Source organism: Rhinolophus sinicus, linkage group LG02, assembly GCF_036562045.2.
Source record: "Rhinolophus sinicus isolate RSC01 linkage group LG02, ASM3656204v1, whole genome shotgun sequence".
Taxonomy (NCBI): Eukaryota; Metazoa; Chordata; class Mammalia; order Chiroptera; family Rhinolophidae; genus Rhinolophus; species Rhinolophus sinicus.
In genome coordinates this window covers 33,320,913-33,337,800 of record NC_133752.1, presented here as the reverse complement: position 1 = coordinate 33,337,800, position 16,888 = coordinate 33,320,913, and positions in this window count along the sequence as shown.

The window sequence follows — 16,888 nt, the reverse complement described above, 5'->3', positions numbered from 1 at the left end:
GTAGTAGTATTCTATTTCTTGATCTGTGTGTTAGTTGTTAGTTTTGTGAAAATTCATTGAGTTGTATTTTTATTTGCTATATCCTTTTAAGTATGTATATTAGTGTTCAAAAAGTTTACTTTAAAAATTCTCACAAACTACAACATTATCAAAGTTAAGTGTCCTTTCTTGCCTTCCTCTGCTATTTGTAGAACCTTGTCCCAAAGGTCCTGCAGTTGGCTCCAGAAGGGTGTCAAGTTATTAACACACAAGATACAAAAGAAATAAAAGTATTGCTTATATGGAATAAAATGGCACACTCACTTGAAGCGTTGATAGCAATTTCTTCTACAAGCTTATTTAAATAATGGCTATAGTATAAAATAAGTGAAATAAACAGGATAGCCAGGTTCCAAAACAAGACAAAAACTTCTCTGTGAGCCAGAAACTAAATAGAAACAGAAATGTATGTGGATCCTAAAGCTACAGGCCTGCTGATATCTGTGTCTAGAAGCAAATAACGAGCTGCCAAGTTTAGTTATTGTGGGTTAAAATGAACCAATTTTCTCTGTGTGAATTGGGGAAATAGGGCCATGTTTACTGTTTCAATTCAAAGGCTCTGGGTGCAGCTCTCTCCCAACATGCAAATAATCTGAAAGAACAGATTTGACCACCATTAATGGTTCCACCTTTATCAAAAGCTGTGACTCTACAGAGGCATTGGTCAGACACCAGGATCCCAGGAAATGAGTCAATCACCTACTGGTTCTATAATTGGATCTGCCATATTCCCATGGGACAATAACACCCAAGTATAATTATTAGAGCTGATTCTGAGTCAGGAAGCTAGAGGCCTGGAAAGAGGTAATCACAAAACATTTAGACAGTTAAAGTTGATGATTAAGGGAAGGAGTGACCAAAAAAAAAAAAAAAATAACATTTTGATCGAAATGAGCCTGCAATACAAATTTCCATTGGGAAAAATGTTCTTTTTAAGACAGCCAATAAAATCAACAATTTGAATAATTATTTATTCTATATAAATTTATTTTATGCAAAGTATCTTGAAGATATTAAGGGTTTTGAGAATGTTTAGAAGGATAAATAAAACTAAAATTTCCTTCAAAAAGGATTATGAAACAAAATCTGGCAAAAATGAGGAAAATTTAGGTGTCTATCAAAATAATCAATTAGAAATCTTGGATATAAAAAATATAGTCACTTAAATAGAAAGTGCAGTAAGTACACTCTATAAATGCAGAGGGCAGATTAATGAACTAAAAAATATACAATGGTGACATTCACACAGAATATAGCATAGAAAAAGAAAAAAAGAGTAATTAAGAGACATGGCTAGATTTGAGAGGTTCCGAAATCTATTCAAAACATTGCCAAAAGAAGAGAATGTACAAACAGTCTTGAGATAAGTTTCCAGATTTGAAGATAGTCATTACTTTTTAGATTGAAAACAGGCCCTGACTATGAAGTTGGTTTAATTAATAAAATACAAATGAAGATTCATTAAGTGTACTAAATGTTATCTCATTAAACGGGGAGAAAAAAAAACAAAAAAACCCAAAACTATACTATAATCTATAAAAAAAAATAAGGTTGCTTTTCATATATATATATATATACATATATATATATGTATATATATATATACATATATATATACACACACACATGTATATGACTGACGGAAAGCAGCTTCTCATTAATAAAAACAGAGGACAGCAAACAATGGTGGGAGTGAAGCTGTCAAAGAATAATTTTGTACCCAACTTCAGTAGTTTTTGGAGTGAATGCAAAATAAAGATATTTTCAATTATATAAAGACTAATACATTTATAACACAGAGACCTTCATTAAAAGCTATTGAGGGGAAAAAAGTGAATATAGAGATATGTAATTGAATACAAGAATATAATGTATACAAAAATTAATAAAATATTTTATTAATTGGGATTAAACATTGAATAAAACAATATTAACTTTCTAATGGATTATTTTTAAAAAGTTAAAATGGGGAAGAGATCATACCATAAAAGTATTACTTTTATTTATAATTGTAATTAAAATTATAAACAAAACAATAGTACAAGAACAGGTGATTTACATTTAGAAATTGGAAAGAAATAGATAAGATTCTTTTTATTAACGGAAACTGTTTTTGTCTATACCAAAAATAAAATAGAAAATAGAAACTTCAAACCAGTAAAATCATCTATTGACATAGAAAATGAAGATCATTCTAGATCACCAGTAAAAACAATCCAGTGAATGTAAAAAAAAAAAAAAAAGATAATTTTAATCACAGTAGTAGCCAACACTATAATGTACCTAGGTATAAAAATAAAATAAACTAATTTGTAGACAAAAGCAACACAGAAACATATTAGATATACTGACATATTATGTTAATGACCCGGATGCTTTGCAACTCCCTGATTCATATTCTTTGCCAGATAACTTTGTGTTCCCTTCCATTAAAGAGGTAGTGTCTACTTGTATTTTTCACACCCATTTGAATCTTGAATCTCAGCTTGGGCCATGAAACTTTGGTCAATAGGATGAGGCAGAAATGACAGTACACTGGTTCCAAATCTAGGGTTCAAGATGATTTGTTGAAACAGAGACATTGTAATACCATTACAATGCCAATACCATTACAATGTCCCTGACTTAGCACATACCATTTGAGTTGTCTTTACATATGATGTTTAAATTAAACCACACACACACACACACACACACACACACACACACACACACACTCTACAAGGTACAAAATAATGACTCCACTGTACAAATGAAGAGAAGACTTTTAGAAGTCAAGTGACTTGTTGAAGTTCACACTTTTATTCCATAATTGAGGTAGGATTTATCCAAACTATTGTAATTCCAAGTCTTGGCTCATAATAATAATAATTTTAAAAGGGGCTTTTAGTGAAACAGATCTAATTTAAAATGCTTTCTCTGCCACTCAGCAGACACATGACTCTGAACAAAAGAGATAATGTATTTAAGTCACACTTTATACTTCTGAAAAAAAAAAGTCAATACTATTATTAGCCTTGCAGGGTGATTTTAAGGATTAAATAGGAGCATTAATGCAAGTGTCTAACAATTTTTCTGGCAGACTGTTGGCACTTGATAAACAACCTTGTGCTGGATGTCTTTGTTTCTCAAATCTACTCTCCATTCTTCTTCTGCTCTCAAGTCTGGGAGCCTGATGTCTCTTAAGAAAAAAAGAATCAGTGCTTGAGTTAGGCTAATATTAGGAAGTTAAGGAGCTCAGAGGGTGACAGGTAAGTGAGCTAAGATATTTATTCTATTCCTTTGTTTCTTTTCATGGAACTATCATGATCCTTTTTATAAAGACTTTCTCCTCTGTTCCAGTGTAGGGAAGGAAACGTTTATCCTTCTTGCGATTTAGGTCTTTGGCTGGTCTAATATCCAAATTGATTTAAGACATATCAATAAGAGAAAAACAAATGTAATTATGTACAATCATGAAAGGCTTGCAGTCAGGCATTTGAGGCTTATATGCTGTTCTGAACCAAGGACAAAGGTGTAGGGTCTGGGACTTCAAATGGAAAGAAGACAATTTACAGGAAAATGGGAAGAGTAAATGTTTGGTAAACCAATGTTTGCAGGCCAAAGAGAGACAATGGGACACAGAGAAAACTTTGAACAAACAGGCTCTGCTGGACACTCCCTAGTTTACTACAGCTAGCCCATGATCTTTGTTGTTATCTCTGGTGGTCTTTTTCTGGACCAGGCCCTCTCTGTACTGTATTCTTTTAGGCAGTTAAAGGGTGAGATGCAAAGCTCTGTTTCAGTCTGTTGGACATTGATTGACTTCAGTTCAAAGTAATTCACATGCCAAAATGACACATTTTTAGCAGGCTTATTCTGAACCCCTTCATCAGTAACTTCTTACAGATTTCTTGGTGCCCAGGATTCCTGCACTAATCCCTATTGGTTTCCATTTGTATTATTCACTCATTTGTAATTAGACTGTTTGATAAAAAAATCTGAGTTGTTCTGATTTGAGGGTTCCATCTGTTTCCTGTTGGGTTTTTAACGGACATATATTTATTTTCTTTTTCAAAGTTTTGAATAACCTTAGGTCATGACAGTTAATTTAATATTTAGATTCCTTACTTATAAATCAGGGATGATTAAAATTCTAGTTCCAAGAATTATTGTGAGGATCAAAAGACATAATGTATGTAAAATTACATTTCCTAGTAGGAAAATTCGAATATTTATCTTTTTAGTGAATCTAACACATTATGTCTTAGTAACAATTTATTTATAATTTCTAAAAAGATACACATGCTTACACATATTTGTATATATACACATATAGTATTTATACATATATGTATGTATGCATGTATCATCTGTCTATCTATCTATCTATCTATCTATCTATCTATCTATCTATCTATCTATCTAACTAATGGAGAGAGAGATCCTTGGAGAATTGTTTGTTAACTTAAAAATAAAAAGCAACAGGTTTTTATTTGAGATAAAAGAATTGAACTTTGGGGAAGCACTGATTCAGGCAGAAACCCAAAGAGTGTTCTGATTATGAGGTGAAGGCAAGGAGTATTTATGAGAAAAGGAAGGGAAATAATTACATAAATAGAAGAAAGGAATTTCTATGGGTGCAAAAAGCAAAGTTATTCCTAAACTATACATGCTAATTCTAGACAATGTCCTTAATTTTCAGTCCTCACAGTCAGGATGTCTGCTTTCCTGTTAGCTTTACAAACGACTGATTGGAATACTATGTTGGTTTGGCTCAGTCCAAACATAATTTTGCCCAGTTCAAACTTTCCAAAGGTTTGAGAAGTAAGACATGAAAGGAGATTCCTCTGGGATGGCAGTGCCGACTCCATTTTGGCTTCATTAATAGAATTTTTCATATCCTAAAAACTACCTTTAGTTAAATTGTTTTATTGTGGTAGTTAACTTTGAAAATTAGTCATGGCTTTGCTCTTATTCTTAATCAAATAAGAAAAACAAGCAAATAAAAAAAGAACCCTATATCATTCCTATATCCTTATTTCAATATGAAACCCTAAAAAAGGCTGGTAATTTATTAAAAATAAATAAATTAGCTTAACATCTTGACCTACTACTAAAGGAATACAAATGTAATTGTACATTTTGGTTTTTATTTAATATTATAAAATTATTAGTTCATTTTTTATTAAAATATGCTGAATAATTCTATTATTATGATTCATTAGAAGTGAGTCCCTTGTTTTCATTTATTTGAAGAAACATCCAATCAATTGCCATTTCTGGTTAAAGTTTGCTGTCATTTGTAGGAGATGAGTGCCCTCTTCTGGTTCTGTAATAAAACCATTGCTCAAACAATGCCCCCTCTAGCTGTTTATTTTCCCTTTATGTTCTAATTAGTTTCCCTTTAGGGTCAGGGCATTTAGTGAAATTATGCACGTTTTGCTCTGTTTTATCCTTTGCTGCAGAAGCATAATAGATAGCCATTATTTCTCAACAATTTCCTCTTCTTGTTCCCAATCTTGTTAGTCTGTCTCTAAGGGCGCAGTATTAAAGGTTGTCTTTTTAATGTTTTTATTCCTTGGGATAGGGAAACATGTTTCAAGTATTGGAATCTAAGCAAGAATGTAATATTTTCTTTCAACTAGTTTGAAAGAGAAAAAAAAGGATGGCAAAGGAGGGAATATTACTAAACTTAGCAACTCAAGGTAGTTTTAATTACACACACACACCACTATCAGATGCCTAAAAATACTTCTTATTTTTGACCAGTGATTCGTCCACCTATTTTATTCAGTATATTCTTTGCTATGATAATCCTGAGTGTACTCCTTCAGTTGGCACTTAAAGAAAAAAGGAAAAACACACACAAACTTAAGCAAACAAAACATACAGACTATGAGGGAATAATATTTAAAAAATAAAAGGAGGTGTTTTACTTCTCTTGTGATTTTTAGAATAGTCATGGTATCTCCTCAGTCTTTTGCAGTTGATCAGCAGTCAGAATCAATCAGTTTTGACATGATCAGAATATGCTGTCAAAATATTGCCAAGTAGGAGATAAGAAGTGCAGTTTTAATGAGATGTCCTCTGAACACATGCATTCCACATGGGAGCCTCACTCTATTTTAATGTTTAATTAGCAGGTCAATCCAGAAGGTAAATGAAATTTCTGTTTTGCTCTTAGAACCTATAATTTAGATTCTTAAATCAGTGATCTCTGTGTTTATGTAGTAAAATTATGTTGCAATTCAGAATAGAAAATATTATCACACTAAGGTGGGGTGGGGTAATTTTTGCTCAATAAAATTATAAACTACAGCAATCAAAGCCATCAGATAGTTATTCTCATTTCTATTTTTCTCTTTGCTCATATTGAAAAAAAATATTCATGCTAGCAGAAGCTGTATAGTCAAGAAGGCAGAGAGGAATTTATTGGCAACAACATTTTAGGTGATATTGGATAAAAATTCAATTTTAATTAAAAAAATAAGAAACTACAATTTCCATATTTTCCCTCACCACTGTTCTTAGATGCCTGGGCAAAACCAATATTGATGAAATTATAAATACTGATTTATTCTCTCAGGTTAGAATTTTGGGATAATTATTCTGATAACTCAGATTTAAAGGGAGAGCTTTCCAGAAACAAAACAAAACAAAACAAAACATAACTGGGATTACCTTGTTATAGTTCTCCTATAAGTCAAGATTGTAAACAAGATTTTGTTTATTTTATGTAGCAGAAAAGAATTGGTGAATGTCACTATATATGAAATGAGAATTCAATTGGCCCTCTACTCTTTAGTATTTTAATTAATCATTTAAGACGAAAAGTCCTGAATAGCTTAGGCTTTAAAAAAAAATTGGCTAGGAAAGTCAGAAATAAGAGCAGCAATAGATGGCACTAGAAGATCATGTCTCTGAGGCAAATCCAGGATGTTGCTCCTTTTTCTTTCCTCCTTCAGTCTGCATAATATTTGTCAGGGAGTTGGAGGTGGGCAAAGAAAGAGAATTACAGCCACAGTGGTGGGACACTAATTCCCTTGCCTTGTTTTCTGGAAGGAATCCTGGAATATGTTGGGGGACGGAACGGGGAAGCAAGTGATCAATTTACCACAGAGATTCTGCTCAAGCCACAACATTAGCTGTCCCATTTACTCTGAATCAAAAATAGATAAAGGAAGTTCCATACTGACTTTTATCAGGCGTTTCTGCTGTTTCATTTGCTGCTACTGATAATTGAGGTCTTGCTGTTTAGAGAAAGCTCAATGAATGTATTTGTCATTAAGATAATTACTACATTTTTTTTCCCCACAGACAACCCATAATCACTTAAGAAGTACACATTTTTCTGGTATTTTTTTCTCAACAAAGCCAACTCAAAGACATTAAAACATTTTGTTTCTTTCTCTAAACCTGAAATGGAGTTTATTCTACAGGAACAGATTTATTGAATTTATATTTTTTATTTTGTAAACCCTTCAAGGATGAGCTATGTCTGCACAGAACTGGCCTTGCCCCAGCCTGACTAAGCCCACCGCCATGACCCATCTTTAAACAGTTGCAGCTTTGAAGCACATTCCAGCCCTGCTTTTCCCACAGCTCTCCTAATCCTCTTCCACATGACCATGAAGACCACCTTTAAATCCAGCAGAAGATGTTGCTGATATTTTTTTCAAAGCTATGAAAACCATTTCCAGGTCCAGGAGTGGGAAATGATATGTGGATGTTTGGAGCAAATCAGTAGTTATCATTTCTCCTTCCATCTAGCCAAAGAACTATTACGATTCCAACACTGTATTCTCAATGGTAACAAACATTTAAAAAAATTATTAGTTTTGAAGATAAATTGTTATCGAATTTGGAATCAGATACTCTGTTTTAAAATATATAATGACTCAGAGAAATAGTGTAGAATATTTCAGTTTTATTTTCTCACTGATAGGATTTATTTTTCTCTTGTTTTTTTCCCCTCCTCCGATATCAGTGATGAAAAGCTGAACTGACCTATCTAAATGTAAAATTTGGTCACACATGAGATGTTAAAGAATTTCTATTACCAGGAATTATCATGGATCATTATCACAGAAATCAAAACTATGAATTGGAAGCATCTTTCTTTCTCTTTTTTCTTCTTTCCTCATCATCCTTCCCTCCCTTCCCATCTCTCCTTTCTTTCTTTTCTCCTTTCTTTTTTCTTTTCCTCCCTCCCTTCCAGTCTTTCCTTTCTTTTCTCTTTTTCTCCCTGCCTCCCTCCCTTTCTCTCTCTCTTTTTGTCATACATAGTCCAAAAGCATTTTTTATTTCTTATTTTGTTCTCGAATATTTTGCCATACATTGTTTATCCTAAATTCCCTAATTGTATTTATTTACTGACTTTTAGCAAAGAACAGTGATCTTAAGATATATGTAGAGAAGGAAAGAGAGAGATTATTCTGTGTTTGAGAGAAGGCAAGGAAATTAGAATGTTTTCTGTCTGTTTTCCAAGTTGGTCAGTTCAAAAACACGTATACAAGGGTAGTATATAAAATATAATTAAAATGGAATCTCCTTAGCACGTTAAATGAAATTATGAATCAATCTATTAGGAAATTAGGTGATATTGCAATATTGATTTGAAAAAAATTATTCCTGCATTAATTTAAGCAGTCTGCCTCTGGAATTTTATTGTGCACACTGTGATTCCCTGAAAATGAGACCTAGCTGGACAATCAGCTCTAATGAGTCTTTTGGAGCAAAAATTAATATAAGACCCAGTCTTATTTTCCTATAATATAAGACCGGGTCTTATATAATATAATATATAATACAATACAGTACAATACAGTACAATACAATACAATACAATACAATACAATACAATACAATACAATATAATATAAAATAAGACCAGATTTCCTGTTGAGACTTTTTCTAGTTTAATGACTCTAAAATTTAAAGTATTAAACCTCCGTTTTTCATGTAATAGAATTATATGGAAAGTGGGTTAGGTAGGGTTTGAATTAGTAGCTGTAGAAAAGTGAACTGTTCAAAAGGGGTGTAGAGCTATTAGGCTACTTTGCAGGGATTGAAGAAAGAAGAGTATGATAATCCCTTTCCTTGTCTATAATTAAATTTTGACACTTTTTGTATCTCAGGTTACTTCAGGAAAATCATACTTTTTATAGCAGTAGCAGAGGCTTCTTATTATCATTGGATAAATCTCAAAGACAACTTTTCCTTGCATTCAATGCTATTACCGATTTCCACTAAAAATATCTTACATATTAGAAGAGGTTGTTTTTTTCTTTTTTCTTTTAATGGACTTAGGAAGATTCCTGACAAGATTCATAGGCTCAGATCCAGAAAAGCTTAAGGATACTATAATAATAAAATTATCATATTATCATACCTATCAAGTCTAATTTTGTCCTTCTCTTTCTATAAAACACATTAAAAAAAATCATATCTTACTCTGAAAAATGAAAGCAATAATAAAATTAGAATGAGTTTTAAATTATTTTTTATTGAAATACTGAGAGATAATTGGAAGCTCATTTCATGAAGGACAATTGAGAGAACATCATAGAAACCCAGGAAAAAAATATTTGTAATTGTACTAAGTTTTTGATTGTAAAGATTAAAACAGTGAAGTTTTTAAAATGATAAAATCTGAGAAATGAAGGAGATTATGACATGATACATGTTATGATTATGCTACATGTTGGGTGTTGAGTTAAGTTTAGGCTTTTAGGTAAAAAAGTTGAGTCAGTTACTGGATATTTGGTTCCATACATTAGTCCAGAAGGCTACACTGGAGTTATAAATTTCTAAGACAATATACTGGTGGTAATTTAAGCCATCAGCATTTATGAGGACATAGATTGGAATAATTATGATCAAAGCCATGTGGTAAGAAAAGGAAATAGGATTTTGATGTACAATTTACCAGAAGAGTTGTATGAAGCAAAAACAATGGAGTGAAGATTCAACTGAGAGTCAAACTCGAGGCAGATGACACTAGAACGTGCTTTTATGGAGCCATCCTTGCAACAGATTTATGCTAAAAAAGCCCTGTATAAGTGAATTGAAACAGATGTGTTTCTCAGGAACTGTAATTTTAGAAACCCAGACTAACTTTGGTGTTTATTTCACTCGTCTGAGCATTACACTGGAGAGGAAGAATCCTCTCTGCATTCTATGGAGCCTGTGGAATCATCAACTTAGTCTCCAAAGCATTCAAAGCTGCTTTTTCAATGTTGGAACTGTATTTTGCATTAAGTCAACCAGTGTGGCAAATGGGCACTTTCGGAGGACTTCCCAGATTACTCTGCTAAAATGTCAAGGAAATAATAAATGGGATATTTGGGGCTGGGTAAGCATTCATGGGCATATTAGCCAAGATTTTTTCAGTTGCAAATTACTAAACTCAACTCAAGTCAACTTAATCAATACACCAGTACGTCCTGGTGTATGTAATTGTCTTTGGCTCTGATCTATATCATGGTTGGACTCTAAGTCTTGAATACTATTAAGGCCCAGCCTCTCTTTTCATGTTGTAGGTTTAGGTCTTTTGGTTTTGTTCTTCAGACAGATAAAATAAGTATTTTCTTGTAATAACTCCATAAGAGAAGTCCCAAGATGCCTCTGATTGGCCTGGTTTAGATAAGGTGTCTCTTAAGCCAATTACTATAGCTAGGGGATTAAACATAGTTTGTGCACATTTGGTTCATCTGCGTATCCGTTTAACCTGGGTAGACAGGTCAGCTCCATAGGAAAGAGGAGCTTTGTTATTTGAATAAAGGAGAAAAGCTTCTCTGGTCAGATAGAAAACAATTCACGTCGATCAAATTGGGATCCTTAGCCTCCCACCCGGCCCCCAACCCCCAAGTTCTGCCTATATTCCCTATCATCCTTCTCTTCCATTCCTCTCCAGCCTTCTTGCTGTTCCTTGAATATTCTGAGGTTATTTCAGGTCAAGACCTTTAGAGTGCTTTTACTTTTGCCAGAAAGCTCTTTCCCAGATCTTCTCATATTTGCTTTTCTCTCAGATTTCTAATCTGTCCATTTATGATCACTGTAATAAAAAATTCCACCTAGTCACTAGTTTTTTTAAACATACATTTTATATGGAACAGGTAATAAAATAGTGTTCACTATATTTAACAACACGGAAGTGATGATAAAAATATATATCACTGCAGCTGTACTTCCACATCAAACGTTAACAGTAAGAATTAGGCATTTATTCTTCACATCATTTTCCTGGCCTGGCAGAGCAAGACACCCACCTAACCCAGAGCCTCAAAGGAAGAACTGTTTCCTAATGCCAACAAAGAGAGCCCTGGTGGAAAGGCGTCAGCCAGCAGGCCCCGTCTGCTCCCCACAGAACATGTGAATGGAAAGGGGCAGTGGGGGGCTTCGCTGCTGCTTCTGCTCTGTGTGCCTCCTTGGCCAGTGATGGTGATACATGATCAGCACTAAAATCATTATCCTATTATCCTTTGTTATCTTCAAGGATTAACACTATTGCAAATGAAGTTATTTAGTAGTCCATTTGTGTATTCCTCTAAAATTCATGAAAATAAGGGCTGTCTCATTCACTTAATTCTTTATCTAGCTCCTATATAGTATCTGTCACAAGTTGAGAAATGTTTATTGAACTAATGAATATGAATAATTCACCAAAACAGTCTTTTTTTTTTTTTTTCCTAAAACTTTGAGACAATTGGCTCAATTCGCCATTGCAATTTTACTTGGATCTCCGTATTACAGTGATCCCAGTTACCATGTCTAATACCGGAAACCCATCTACATGGAAATCTGCAGCCATGTTGTTCTTTATTCTTAATGAGTTTCTGTAGAGTACTTGTTTTAAAAGTAAACTCTTTTCTCAGCTATTCCCAAAATAGTCAGAAACTCCAGGAAAGTATAAAATGATGTAACAATAGATATTTTATATTCTCTTGTTACAAAAATAATTCCTAGTAATACTTTATAAATATAGCAAAACTAGTATTTTGAAAATGGCCTTCTCTATATTTTATAATGAAAATGTCACTTAAGTTATAAATATTTACATATAGTGAAATATCAGAGAGAGCATTATCAGTGCCTTTATGTCTGTTTCTATACCTGTACTTATTGTTGGATGATATTCTCTCCATGGGTTTTTTATATTTCTGGACATCTGTGACTACATTTTCAAGGATATTTCTATAGTAAATAGCCTTAGACAATAGATCAGAGAGCAGGCTTTGTCTTCTACTGTCTGGAACAGAGCACAGGGTTTTTTGTCTGCTCAGTGTAATAAAAATATTTCCCTTTGGGCAAAGATTGGGCAGATTTCCTTGATACCCATTATAAAACATTAAGGTTTTTATAAATTCAGATTTCTCAGCTGTGACGAAATCCACTGAGTGCACAAGATGCATCTGGGCTGCTCTGCATCACTTCTAGGGGAACTGAGGTTGAGAGACCATAGTGCAGACATGAAATTCATGCTGCTTGCTGTTCCATGAGTAATCAAGTCCTTTGTCTTGACTGATAAGTCTCATGTCTTCTTCCAGAATCCATGAAAATGTGGCAGGCTATCATGTGTGGTTACATGTAAAGTAACATCTCAAACCCATTATGTTCTTGACATTTATTTTTAATTAGCTTTCAGTGTCTGCTTGCTCATGAAGTGTTGATGGCCTTCACTGTATTCCCCTTGACATGCTTCATGCCATTCTTATCCCATCCAAATCTATACATGGCTATCTAGCTTCAGAGACCTAACTCTTTAATCACTGCTTTTAATTCATAAAATAGGTTAAACATGCTTTATTTCCACCTAAGTACATATGACCTATGACAACATTCTTTTATGAGGATAATGATGGCAGTGGTAGTAGTGAACCTTCTGAAAATGGCAGGGATTTTTAAATGTATTTTGTCAGAAAATATTAATACCTTTCCTATTTTGTAGAGTTTTTGAAATAGATTACGCTTTTGCATTTAACACCATTAAACTCCTTCTGCCTCAAAAAAACTCCAGCATTTTGAATTGTTACAGTTTAATCACTTAATGCCTAATGTTGCATGGCTTATAGTTGCATCCCTCCTTCTCTGCTATTTTATCAATAAACATTCCAAAGTTCTATTCATAGTATTTGGTATTATTGTTGTTGGTCATATTTCTGTTTTTTCCTGCCCAAATGTTCCTATTATACTAAAATAAGTATTTATAATTTAGTATGGAAGCACTCCTTCATCTTCAATTTTTTGAATAATTTGCCATTTGTATGTCCTCTTTGGAGAAATGTCTCTTCAGGTCGTCTGCCCATTTTTAAATTGGGTTGTTTGTTTTTTGTTGTTGTTGAGTTTCATGAGTTCCTTGTATATTTTGGATATTAGCAGTGGATATATGCCCCCTTATCAGAGGGACTGTTTGCAAAAATCTTCTCCCATTCAGTTGGTTGCCTCTTTATTTTGTCGATGGTTTCTTTTGCTGTGCAGAAGCTTTTAAGTTTCATATAGTCCCATTCGTTTATTTTAGCTTTTACTTCCTTTGCCTTTGGTGTCAAATTCATAAAATGCTCTTTGAACCCAAGGTCCATAAGTTTAGTACCTATGTTTTCTTCTATGCAGTTTATTGTGTCAGGTCTTACGCTTAAGTCTTTGATCCATTTTGAATTTATTTTGGTACATGGTGACAGATAGCAGTCCAGTTTCATTTTTTGCACGTGGCTATCCAATTCTGCCAGCACCATTTATTGAAGAGGCTGTCTTTTCTCCATTGTATGTTTTTTGCTTCTTTGTCAAAAATTATCTGTCCATATTTATGTGGTTTTATTTCTAGGTTCTCAATTCCATTGGTCTATGTGTCTGTTTTTCTGCCAATACTATGCTGTTTTCGATTATAGTAGCCCTGTAGTACAAGCTAAAGTCAGGGAGTGTGATACCTCCAGTATAATTCTTTTTTCTTAAGATTGCTTTGGCTATTTGGGGTCTTTTGTGGTTCCAAACAAATCTGATGATTTTTTGTTCTATTTCTTTAAAAAATGCCATTGGGATTTTGATGGGGATTGCATTGAATCTGTATATTTCTTTGGGTAATATGGCCATTTTAACTATGTTGATTCTTCCAATCCATGAGCACAGAATGTCTTTCCATTTCTTTGTGTCTTCTTCAATTTTTTAAAAAAATGTCTTATAGTTTTCAACATATAGGTCCTTCACATCCTTGGTTAAGTTTATTCCTAGGTATTTTATTCTTTGCTGAAATTGCAAAAGGAATTGATTTTGTATTTATTTTTCTGAGATTTCATTGTTAGTATATAGGAATGCAATGGAGATTTTTACGTTGATTTTGTAGCCGACAACTTTACTGTATTCATTGATTGTTTTTAATAGCTTTTTGGTGGAGTCTTTAGGGTTTTCTATATATAGCATCATGTCATCTGCAAAGAGTGACAATTTAACTTCTTCTTTCCCAATTTGGATGCCTTTTATTTCTTTCTCTTGCCTGATTGCTCTGGCAAGGACTTCCAACACTATGTTGAAAAGCAGAGGTGACAGGGGACAGCCCTGTCGTGTTCCTGAACGTAGAGCAAAGGGCTTCAGTTTTTCACCATTAATTATGAGATTAGCTGAGGGTTTGTCATATATGGCCTTTATTATGTTAAGGTATTTTCCTTCTATACCTATTTTATTAAGTGTTTTAATCATAAATGGATGTTGTATCTTGTCAAATGCTTTTTCTGCATCAATTGATATAATCATATGATTTTTGTCCTTTATTTTGTTTATGTGATGTATCACATTGATGGATTTGTGGATGTTGAACCATCCTTGTGCCCTGGAGATGAACCCCACTTGGTCGTGATGAATATTCTTTTCAATGCATTGTTGTATTCGATTTGCTAGAATTTTGTTTAGGATTTTTGCATCTGTATTCATCAGAGATATTGGTCTGTAGTTTTCTTTTTTTGTGTTGTCCTTACCAGGTTTTGGTATCAGGGTAATGTTGGCCTCATAAAATGAGTTAGGGAGTACTTACTGTCTCTTCTTCAATGTTTTGGAAGAGTTTGAGCAGGATGGGTATTAGATCCTTTTTGAAGGTTCGGTAGAATTCACTAGTGAAGCCATCTGGTCCCGGACTTTTGCTTTTGGGAAGGTTTTGGATGACTGATTCAATTTCGTTACTGGTGATCGGTCTGTTTAGATTTTCCAGTTCTTCATGGTTCAGCCTTGGAGGCTATATGTTTCTAAGAACTTGTCCATTTCTTCTAGGTTATTGAATTTGGTGGCATATAGTCCTTCATAGTATTCTTGGATGATCCTTTGTATTTCTGTGGTGTCCGTGATAACTTCCCTTTTCATTTCTGATTTTGTTAATTAGTGTCTTCTCTTTTTATCTTAGTGAGTCTAGCCAAGGGTTTGTCAATTTTGTTAATCTTTTCAAAGAACCAGCTCTTTGTCACATTAATTTTTTCTATTGTCTTTTTGTTCTCTATTTCATTTAGTTCTGCTCTGATTTTTGTTATTTCCTTTCGTCTGCTGACTTTGGGTTTCATTTGTTCTTCTTTTCTAGTTCTTTCAGGTGTAACATGAGGTTATTTATTTGTTATTTTTCTTGTTTCTTGAGATAGGCCTGTAATGATATAAATTTCCCTCTTAAAACTGCTTTTGCTGCATCCCAAACATTTTGGTAGGATGTATTTTCATTTTCATTTGTTTCTATGTATCTTTTGATTTCTCCTCTAATTTCTTCTTTGACCCGGTCGTTCTTTAAAAGTATGTTGTTTAATCTCCATGTATTTGTGTTTTTTCCTGCTTTCTTTTTGCAGTTGATATAGAATTTCAAAAGCCTTGTGATCAGAGAATATGCTTGGTATGATTTCAATCTTCTTAAATTTGCTGAGGCTGATTTTATGTCCCAATATATGGTCTATCCTTGAGAATGTTCCATGTACACTAGAAAATAATGTATAGTCTGATGTTTTAGGATGAAGTGCTCTATATATGTCAATTATGTCCATTTCATCTAATGTGTCATTTAGGGCTGCTATTTCGTTATTTATTTTCTGTTTGGATGATCTATCCATAGCTGTCAATGATGTATTTAAGTCCCCTAGTATAATTGTGTTTTGGTCAATTTCTCCCTTTAGTTCTGTTAGTAATTGCTTGGTATATTTCGGTGCTCCCTGATTGGGGGCATAAATATTGATGACTGTTATGTCTTCTTGTTGTATAGTCCCCTTTACCATTATGAAATGTCCACCTTTGTCTCTTGTTATCTTTTTCACCCTGAAGTCTGTTTCATCTGATATCATTATGGCTACACCTGATTTTCTCTGGGTACCATTTGCTTGGAGTGTCAATTTCCACCCTTTCACTTTGAGTCTATGCTTGTCCTTGTAGCTGAGATGTGTCTCTTGGAGGCAGCATATGGTTGGGTTTAGTTTTTTGATCCAATCTGCTACTCTGTGCCATTTATTGGTGAGTTCAGTCCATTTACATTTAGGGTGATTATTGATATGTGAGGATTTCCTGTCATTCTATCTTTAGTTTTCTGGTAAGGCTGTGTCTCCATTGTTTCTTTGCCTTTTTGTTGTTGTCTATTATTTCTGTGTGGTGGTATTCTATGATGTTTCCCTCTGTTTCTTCTTTTATTACAGTATATATTTCAGTTCTGGATTTTTTTCAGTGGTTACCCTTAAGTTTATGTAAAAGAAAGTTTGATATTTAGAGTATTCCATTTTCTTCAGCATGCTTACTTTCTCCATTCCCATATTCGGTTCAGGCCTTTACTCTCCCTTTTATGTTTTGGTTGCCACAAATTGTCCCTGTTGATGGTGGTTGAATAGCCTCCTTTAGTATTTCTTGTAGTGCAGGTCGTGTA